Consider the following 11150-nt stretch of genomic DNA (forward strand, 5'->3'; position numbering starts at 1 on the left):
AGTTGTCCTCATCAACTTTTCTTTTCTTGTTCATTAGTGGAGATTTTGAATCAGCTTCTTTTCTCTTCATATCCTCCACAATCTTAGTCTCAGCTTCACAATTTGATACTTCATTTTCTTTGTCTGCATCTGCATATGAAGCCTCCGGTGACTCCTCTGGTGCGTCAGCTTCCTCATTTGATTCTTGAAGTTTCTCTATTAGCTGCTGCAGTTCTCTATTGATCTGTGGCACACAGATCATGTGAGTACTTCAATTTTTGTTTTTTATAGAACAAAATTAAGAAAAGAAGTATGAGTAGTTTGCACGATTTGAATGCCCGTCACTCACAATAAACTTATCTTGGATAAAATCCAGCTAAGTATATGAATGACTGGTAAAAAGTGATATTGCAAACCTGTGCATTCTGAAGGAAATCAGATATGTCAGTAGGACATGCGGGGCAAATCATGGCATTCTTTTGCGACCGAAGAGTTCGCCCACCCCTACTTCTCTCCCTCGTAAACGACTGCCCAGCATATTTTCCTTCTAAGCAAGCCTTGCAGAAGTTATGTGCACATGGAGTTGTGAGAGGGAGAGTCATCACATTTTTGCACAGGAGACAACTAAATTCTGCACATGAAAAAGTTACTAGAATGAATATATTCTTGTAATTTTTATCTGCCTTCCAAATTCTTAATGATGCAGAAAAATAATATCAATGCCTACTTTAAGAATATACTGAACAATAGAGTAGCACTTTCCCTTGCAAAAAAAGGACTTGACTATGAAGAAGACACTAATCAAAATGCAAACATAGAACATAGAGGATATTCCAGCTAACATTTTGACTTGTATATATATCACACAGTGTAAGCTCAAGTGCAAAGATGATGAAAAGAAAAGAAGTCTATGGCACAAAACCTTTCAAAAGTTTTCCCTTTGATGCTGCCGTTTCTGCTTTCCTTATTGCTACCCTTGCATTCTTTATATCTTCAGGGTTAGCATCCCTTACCGGTTTTTGGCTCGCAGGTGGTGGCTTTTTCCACTTCCAGACATTGTCTTCCTCCTAAAAGTTAATATATTTTGTATTTAAGTAACGACAGATTGGATGATAACATGTGAAACAACAGAAGACGATCAGAAAACGCGGATAAAAAACACATGGCAAGAGACATACTTTTTGGTATAGATTCAAAGAAAGGAACTTAACATGAAATCATTATAAAATAGAGTACAAATATGAGAAAACTGCAATTTCTTTGCTTACAGCATAATCCCACGAAGGACTCTCACTCCTCTCAAATATGTCAATTGCCCCTTTAAGCTCTTTAACTGTTGGCAGGGGTCTGGGCCGGTCACCATGCTCATCACTGTATTAAGATTTAGTGAAAAGCTGTGAAACAATCTATTTCTCAACAGAAAAAATATAAATTAAAATAAAAAAGTAATGCATGACAAGCACAAACCTTGTCCATGGTGCTGGCTCGTTGTCACATCTTACGAATAGGTATCTGCATACTTTAAAACCCTGGCACAAGAAAGTCATTTAATTAAAACCTAAATGGAACAAAATATATCATCTACGAAAGTCCAATGTAAAATACTAACCTGCTTTCCAACTTTTCGCCAGCACTTTTCGATCCTGTAGACACCATCATACCGCAGCCCAATTTCAGGGGCATAACTGGATCACTTCTCTTTGTGTGATCTGCCAAAAAAAATATTAGATTTGGCATTAGATAAAAACAGACAATTTAGGATGAGTCTCATTAGTCATAAATCCAAGAAAAAAAAATTGAAATACTCTTTTTCTGTAGGTTTTGGTGTTTTGTCACTATAAACCTACAAATTAAATTAGGTTTAGGGAGTTACTAAATCATTTAGTAACTATCCTCCCTTGAAAAGAAAAATTTAAAGGACAATCTAGACTTGTAAGGGGAAGATTTAAATACTAGCAGTCTAGCACTATATATGCTAATTCAGATATAGATAGCTAAGTTCATGCGACGGTCATTCAACTCAAGAATGTACATATGAATCTTTGGTGAATCATAGACTTGTTTAGGAAGGTTTAAATACTAGCACTATATATGCTAATTCAGAAATAGATAGCTTAGTTCACGCAATGGTCATTAAACTCAAGGATCTAGAAGTATATCTTCACTGAATCATTATTTTTTTATGTCGGCTGATCTAGGGGTCTTGAGAATGATATTAGTATCCCCTTGGCAGACAAGACAATTTCATTTTTCATCCAACCACCGTACAAACTGGAATTTGTTCAACAAAGGATACGGAAAGGAGAACTTACATAAGGCCAATATCAATGCTCTATGTGACCAAAAGGGATGTTCCCACTGGTTATGCTAATTATCTCCTAAGCAATTGTCCACTTAAATACTTCTGAGTCTGAGTAAATATTAAGAAACATTTCTACTCCGTACAAGATAACAACTGACAGGTGGGTCCTTATTATATGCCACGCCAAGAATAGCATTTTCATAGTCTAAACTTATTTAGGTTTAATCTAAAAAGATAGAAAGAAGGTTAATATAGTGCCACAAAAAAAAGAATGAAAATATATCAAATATCTAAAAAATTCAGTTAAGCATCATGCAAAAATATTTTTACCTGACTACTCGAACAGGATAGCCCTTTCTGCAGCTAAATCGCAAAGACTCGTTGTAGCTTTCAAATTTTTGATCTAATGACTGATCCTTGTTGGTCCTTTTGTTCCCACTGAGGTCTCTACCTCCACTGCAGAATTTATTTTAAAGATAAATCTAGTAAAATATACTAGGATCTAGATGTGTACAAAAACCCATGAAAATCGTCATAAATGCAGTCTCATTACTGGGGCTCATGTAATAGCCTGCATTTAAGCGACAGGCTCTAGTTCAGAAAGCATAATCATAAATTCTTCTCCCTTGGGATTCGAACCTGTGACCAAGAGGATAGTTATCCTCTCTTTAACCAACTGAGCCAACCCTTGCGGGCAAGAAATGCATAACTTTGTGGTACATCATTTAAATATATATACAATGGAGGAGCATTTTCAAGGTACTGCATAATCATACAGTTTTCTAAAATAGATGTAGTCAAGATATAACTAAATTGGGTAAAGGAGAACAGCAGATGACAGATAAGTTCCACAGGAGAATACAACATGTTACTTCGCAGGACATGATGCAGATTAACCACAAATGGCATACCTGAACCAGTGGATACATTAGGAAGACTACATTAAATGAAAGGAATGACACTAAAGCAAAAGGAGCATGACAAAAGAATATGATTTTTCACTAGATAAGCTGAGATGGCTCAGTTATGCCCTCAATACATTCAAGCACAAGTGAACAGCAGAACAGGCTAAAACAACCCACATACAGTTCCAGGCTATAATTGATGCATTCAGTTAAAAGATTAAACATGTTTATGGTCAGAGAAAAAAACTGATTGCCATTTGGTCTAAACAAACCTTCCGGTGTAGAGAAACCATTCACCATGATCCTCATCATCTTCATAACCACCAGAAAGTACCACAGACTGAGCACCATATTTGGCCTGTCCAGCAATTCCAGAAACATGAGGATAGTGAATACCCCATTGCCTGCAGTCCATGCGGAGATCCCAACATTCTCCAACCAAAACACCAGTATGTCTCACTGGATCATTTTCAGCAGTGATGGGTCCAAAGTGATCAGATGATGTTGTTACAAAAATCTTTCCACTGGCGGCATTGGCCATTCCATTTCTCTTTGCACGGTCTGTAGTATAAGCTTTATCAGGCCGGTGCTGGTTATGCACATAATGAGAGATTTTTAGCTGACCTCCCGAAGCATTTGCTGACGACATCCTGGCCATCCGAATGGCAGCAACCAGTGCAGAGTTAATGCGAGGCTGACTTGCCATTTTGGATGGAATGATAAAGCGACATTTAATACAAGTATTTTTTCCTTGCCGGGTCCACTTCTGGAAGCAACTCAAGCAAAAGTTGTGGCCGCAAGGTGTCTTAGACATGAAAAAATAAAAACAAAAAATAAAGATGACTTGATTAGTTCACCCGATTACATTCTCAACCCACAAACTAAAATATTATACAAGTTTCACATCAAAAAATGATGGGTGGCGAGTTTCACAGATGATGAACATCAACGAAAAATAGACACAAGATATATTCCACAAATTTGCATACATAAGTTTTATTAATAATCAGTTTTATAAAATTGGAAAGCAGCCACTGACAGTCACTGTAATGAAGTCTGGATAGCTTCAGTCACCATAATGTAGTTGTTAACTACAGTGTCAAATGATTAAAGCTCAAAAGCAAATGTTCAGACAAGAGATTTGAAAACTTTATGTGCCAAATGAAAGATAATGGCAAAAATCTGCAGCCAATTAATTAAGACAATAATAGTATGAAAACCAGGACAATGAAACAAGAATCTACAATAAAATTCAATAACCCTAACACAATCCATTACTTCGGATTCCAACAGGCATTTACTCAAAACACTGAAAACTACTTTTTTTTTTAAAAACCTAAAGGGTGATTACATGTTCTACATATGATAATATAAAGCACAAGATGCACATATAGAATATAGGACAGTTCATGGTCACATTGTGTCCGATATCTGAACACAACTTGTTTGACTCACCACAAACTATACCTAACATACAAAATTAAAACCAAAACAAACATATCCGGTGTATCCCACTCAAAAGCAGGGTTTGGAGAGCATAAGATGTACACGGATCATACCTCTACTTTAAAGAGTAAAGAGGTCATTTCCACACAAACCCCAGCCGAAAAACTCAACATACAATTTTCATTTAAAATTGACATTTTGGACCCAAAACAACCAAAACCAACCAGCATTCCAAGATCAATAATACATATATACCAAATCTAAATGAATAACATGTAATCACAATTCTTCTTCACTTTTTGAATCAATATAAAAACACCACATAAAAAAATTGAATCTTTATACACATAGAAAGAGTCAAGAACAAATATTTCAACCCGACCCGAATGTTAAAATCATCAACCCAAACACCAATTCATAACCATCCCCAAAACATCACAAACGAATAAAATTTTATCATCAAAAGCGTAAAACACACAAAAATGAAACAAAAACCGCAACACAATTAATCGAAACCATACCGTAACAGGGCGAACCAGCAACTGAAAACAAACACAGCAATTGAAATTCAAGCGAATCATATCAGCCACTTCATTTCTACCCTCCTCATCCTCCTTCCCAACCGCCTTTCCACTCAACAGCTCCTGCCTCTTCCTCGCCTTCTCGTTATCCGTCAACGACTTATCCGCCTCAATCGCCTGGATCGCGGTTACCAATTCCGACTTCTCTCCGGCCGCTGGAGCTCCGGCCGGTGTCATATCGGAACAATCAGGACACTCCCATACATTAGAAGACGACGATTGCGCTGCAATCGCCAGACACGCTATGTGCCACGGCGTGACACAGGTGCTACAGGTGAGCGTTTCGTTAGGAGACGGCGTCGTTTTGCAGATGAGGCACACACCTTCGTTGTCGCATGGGAGTTGAGCCATTTGAATTGAGAGAGGGTGTAGAGGTTTGGGGTTTGTTAGGGTGTTTTGTGTGTAATTTGTGCTTGTGTGTGTATACAAGACTACTACTTGCTTTTCAAATTAATCCCCAATTATTTATAGTTGCTTGTACGGAGAGGACCTGGCGGGATTTTAACATTTTGAACGTTGTCAACGGCGGGTTTTTTTATAAAATCTTTAGGTTTTTTTTTGTTGTTTTTTATGTTTAATTATTTTAAAATTAATGGAATTATTGTAGACACTTTTTTTATGAAGCATTAGGAACTATGGGCCTTTTTTTATTTTTGACATATATGGGCCTGTTTATTTGGGAAACTTTTTTCTACTTTTCTCTTTTTTTTTTAATATTAAAAAAAACAATTCTTAGAATTACGGAAAAGAAAGAAAAAATGTTCAGAATCATGAACTAATTTGTACAGATGAAAAATGAAAAATGAAAAATGCGTTTGTAATGAACTAGTTTCTTAAACTGCGATTTGCAACGGCCTTTTAAATAATATTTTATTTTTTTGATATTTTCATTTTTTTAAAAATTGTCGAGTAAATATAATTACTATATAAGTCAAAAATTCACTATCTCTTTAAACATATTTACTCTAGTTAGTTGTTCTGTTAAGGTTGAAATACTCTCACTCTAACATTAAACATATTTACTCCAATGTTGTTATGCATTATTTACAAATTTAAAATAATATTATATTATTTATTAATATAAATATTTATTGGGATACATGCACAATATATATTGTTTGGGCCATATTTTGAATTCTACTTATCAGATTTGGCCGATTCAACAGCCCAATGCGAAGATAATGAGATTCTCTTTCATTCTAGACAGGCCCAGATATCAAATTTCACTTTGAGCAGATCTGAATTAAATGAGAAAAGTCAACAACGAATTTTGACTGTAAAATCATTTTCTCTTTAAGAATTTTTTGTTTTGTTCCTGGAAACAATAAAAATACTTTTTATATTAGTTTTATATTATTAGAGATAGAATAAATGTATTCATAGCCACCAGGAGGAGGAGGAGGATTTTATGCTTGGAGATTTCAACGTCAACAACATAGGGATAATTCTTCCAACTCTATTGCATTGTATTTTAATCTTCTCATGAACTTTGTAACTTTTATTATGATTATGATTGGCTAGGTTTTTATTGTTAGATGACTGTTTTGAAGCCCTAAACTTTATGAAAATTAAACAGTTTTGATTTTCTAAGATGTGTTCTTGATTGTACCTATATATACGTCAATGTTTATAGAGATGCATGAATTAAGCATGTGATGTGGTCATCCAAATATGTTTGTGATTGTTATCTCTGTATAGTTAATTAATATTTTTATGTGGTTATGGTATTAGTTGTATAAAGGTGTAATTCGTTTTGACCTTTCTGATGTGGTCATGGGGTTATACGGGTAGTAAAACTTGTTTCTATGTGGTCATGGCAGGTTTTCTATAAGTATCTTTTGAAAAATATCAGACAAATTTAAGAATTATGTTATGAGCCTAGGGTGGATCTACATGCTTTCCAACATATTTATTTAATTGTCTATATACAAATTTTTCCTTGCATACTAGTTAATTTAGTCGTTAGTTAAACAAAACAAATTTATTCTTGATACTGTCAGCAAAATAGAAGAGAAGTGATCCCTTGATCCTTTGCATATAACGATGCCCTATTTGCTCTAAATTACAAACGACACAAAAAGGGTTTAAACTGAGTCACATCAATTTTTGGCGCCGCGCCGCAGGGGATTGAATTTTGTTTTTCTTTTTTTTTTGTTTTTTGTACATAATTTTTTTTCTTCTTCTTTTCCATCTTTCTCCGCATATTGCTTGTTGTGTTTCAGATATAGGTGGAATTTGACTAACTGGCATGGCAGCAATTATAACACTTCGTGGTGATGTTACGATGCCGATTGCTAATTTTGGGCATTCTTGTATGATTTATCCTAGCCCGACTGAAGGGAGGAGTAGTATCTTTGAGCTTAAGCAAAATCTTTTTTCGAGATTACCGGTCTTCCATGATCTTCCAACTGAAGAGCCAAATCAACATCTTTCTAGGTTTGTGACCATTATTGAATGCATGCGACCTGATACGGCGGATCCTGAAATTTTGAAGATGAAAAAAAATTCGTTTTCTCTTGATGGAGCAGCTTCAGAGTGGTTCGAAGATTTTCCTATGGGATTCATTACTTATTGGGAGAAGCTAACAAAAGAATTTTTGCAGAAGTTTTATCCAGTATCTAGAGTGATGAGCATGAGTGTAACACCCCCAAATCCGGGGTCGGAGATCCGGGTTGTCACGAGTTCCATTTCCCTTAAAAACACCCAATCTTAATAAATAATCAACTACTCTGTACTGTGACCCCACCATTAAACACACACACCACAAGTTATAGCCTCAGAGATGAATATCCAAAAATAATCACAAGTCGTTTTATTCCACAATTATATGCCAATACACCTTAAACAAGTTTCTGAATAAATTTACATTTCTTTGCCATTATTACAATTCATAAATATACATAATCTGATACATCAAAAGTTGAAAGCCTAGCCTATTGGTAGTTCCTACCTCAGCTACAGCGACATCAACGCCTATAGGAAACTGCGGAACATTTCCTATCCGCTCGCGAATTGGGAGCTTGGTCCTGTTCATCTTGTCTATCTGATGTTGTGTGATGAAAGAAGAAAGCAAGGGTGAGCAGCAAGCCCACCAAAATAATATGTATAATGATTAACAATATATGAGCCTTCTCATAGTACTCATGAAAGTCTTGGTCAAAAGAAATGAACCAAGTTGATATCTTAATGCGATGAAGTCGCAAAATATTCAGTATATATATATACATATATACTTTTCAAAATATGGGAAGTCCTCTTCCATGCATAATACACACAGAGTTCCAGTGTATAACTGTATAAAAATATCGTTGCAAGGTGATCTCATATATCTAACCTTGTCTCAACGTTTTTCTGAAAATCTTTGTCATGCATAAGATAATCATTTACTAGATATAAGTTTAAAAGATGAAGTTACAAGATACTCCAATATACTTATATCTTTTCCAAATACTACTTGAACTACCACCGTTCAAGTTATAATTAGTTCAAAAGTTCATCACATAGATGAGACTACAAGATAATACTTGAATAGATTCAACCTTTAAAATATCATCAAAAATAAAATGAAGTTATGAGATACTTCATTTGATGTAAACATCATTTTGAAAACTTGACCCTGCCAACACTCAACAATCGCCCAACCGTAGCCTTTCTATCGAAGTGCTCTGGGTAGTGTTGCAGAAATTATCCAATTGGATGATGAACTCATTACGGGAGTTTGCCGCGCCAGGAAGACCACTTACGATGATCAGTCGTAGTAGTACAACCCCACCATTTTCTACATGTAGAGGAGAACCTGTCGGATTTACTTGTCAACCGAACACTGAACTCCTAAGGAATGGACCGCCTTAGCGGAACTTCCAGGCCATTTGGGCCAATATAATAAGGCTGGGCCGGCGCTACTCGGCCACTTACGCCACTCCTAGTTCAGATGAAATCCATGACTCTGAAACGTAAAGCTCGTCCCCACTTTCCCCAAGTAGAAACTTGTTGATACGGCTCCACCAAGAAGTCGTATCTAGTTGGAAAGGAAAACTCACCGATATTTCCCAGGCGATGCCTGTTAATGGATTAACTTGTTCCAAGAATTTTACTTCCCGAGTGTTGGGTAAGTAATCAATTCATTTATCAAAACAGCAACCTTGTTGCGAATATAAAATACACCACAGAGCCGGATCCCTCAGGTTTTGAGCGAGTATTTAAATCCCCTTAAAAAGGAAGATCTTAAATATAAAAATGAGTTTTGGGATCCGCTCTAACTTTTAAAAATCATTTTGAAGACTCGAAAACACTTTATAGAGTGTTTGGAGTAAAGCTGATTTAATGAAGTAAATCAGTCCCCAGAATATTTAGAAAATGACTGAATATTATTATTTAAATAATATTCCCATAAAGAATAATCTTTATAAAAATAATTGAAGTAGAAGTTTTAAAACTTATACTTGAAACGAATATTAAATAACCAAAGATATACTTATATGAAAGTACTATCTTTATTTGAATAATCGAAAATAAGTTTGATTATTTACACCTTATTCTTTAATAAAATAAAGAATATATCTCAGCAAATAATCGGAGTCATAGATCCTCAAATGAATATTCAAAAATATTCATTAAATAATATAAACTGAGTCATAAGCCCTCGAATGAATATTCAAATAATATTCAGATAATAAAATAAAAGGAGTCATACATCCTCAATTGAATATTCAAATAATATTCAATAAATAATATAAAGGAGTCATAAGTCCTCGAATGAATATTCAAGATAATATTCATTAATAAAATAAAGTTATCGAATAAACTTTATTCGATTAATAGTTTTGAAAACTATAACCATACATATATATAAATATATATATATAAAATCTACTCGGGATCCTCGACTCCCGGTTTTAGAAAATATTTTCACCTTTGGGTCCCTCTACTATGGGTATATGCAAATTACTGCTATTCTCTAGCATAGGTATTATCAACTGAACCAACAGATATATATGGCAAGAATACGAAACAGGCATGCATATATATACCATATCAGCATGCTTCAATATATCGCAACATTTGCTAATTAACCAACATGCATCTATCACAAGATAATGCATATACATATATACATCACAACAACAGTATAACGGGTAGAAAACTTGCCTGAGCGACTTGGGGTGATAAAAGGCTCGGGACGAGTCTGGTAACCTATAAACAACAAGTAAGTTGGAATTAAACCAAAGTCACTTGTAAATCTATACTTTAACTAACTTAGACTCTAACGCTTGTTTTGCGCTCACTGATTCGCTTAAGTCACTCGGGTACCCTCGGCTCCACCATTTTTAATAATTTAACCTTTACGAGTTTTAAAGCGATTCCTTCGCGAGTGTCTTACCAACTGCCTAACACTCTTACCATAATTGTTTTATACATTAATTAACCCTTTTTGGTCTTTAACCTATGTTTCAAAGTAAGGCGAGGGGAAATGATTCGTTCGCGAAACGCCGTTACTTGAAACGGTCGTTTCTCCTAAACCGTACATCGGAATCAAACGAACTACATATCAAAACGAAGCTCGTAACATGAACTATCTAAACATGGCAATGGTCATAATCTAGCAGGGAGTTCTCGGGTCCAAATGTTATGAACAAAAGCAGTCTAAAGTAAATCGGACATTACGACGGCTATGTTTACGCGATTACCAATGTTTAAACTACTCCAATTAACCACCCACCAACTCATAACCATCAATACAACAAAACTTCACCGAAACCGTATCACATCAGTCCATAATCTCCAAGGTTTTCAACTCAAACAACCACAATCAAGACCTATGAACTATAATCAAGCTTCAATTACCAAAACACTTCCAAATCAAACCAAACTACTAATAATCACAATCCATGCTTCTCATTTCATAAAACCAACCATTAAACTTACTAACAAATAAAG

General features: G+C 35.2%; 1 pseudogene; it reads right to left on the reverse strand.

Annotated features, from left to right (window-relative positions):
• Nucleotides 1-297: 297 nt before the first annotated feature.
• Nucleotides 298-5625, reverse strand: LOC141721122 (E3 ubiquitin-protein ligase ORTHRUS 2-like; annotated as a pseudogene).
• Nucleotides 5626-11150: the final 5525 nt, after the last annotated feature.

Source organism: Apium graveolens, chromosome 4 (assembly GCF_009905375.1).
Source record: "Apium graveolens cultivar Ventura chromosome 4, ASM990537v1, whole genome shotgun sequence".
NCBI classification, from domain to species: Eukaryota; Viridiplantae; Streptophyta; class Magnoliopsida; order Apiales; family Apiaceae; genus Apium; species Apium graveolens.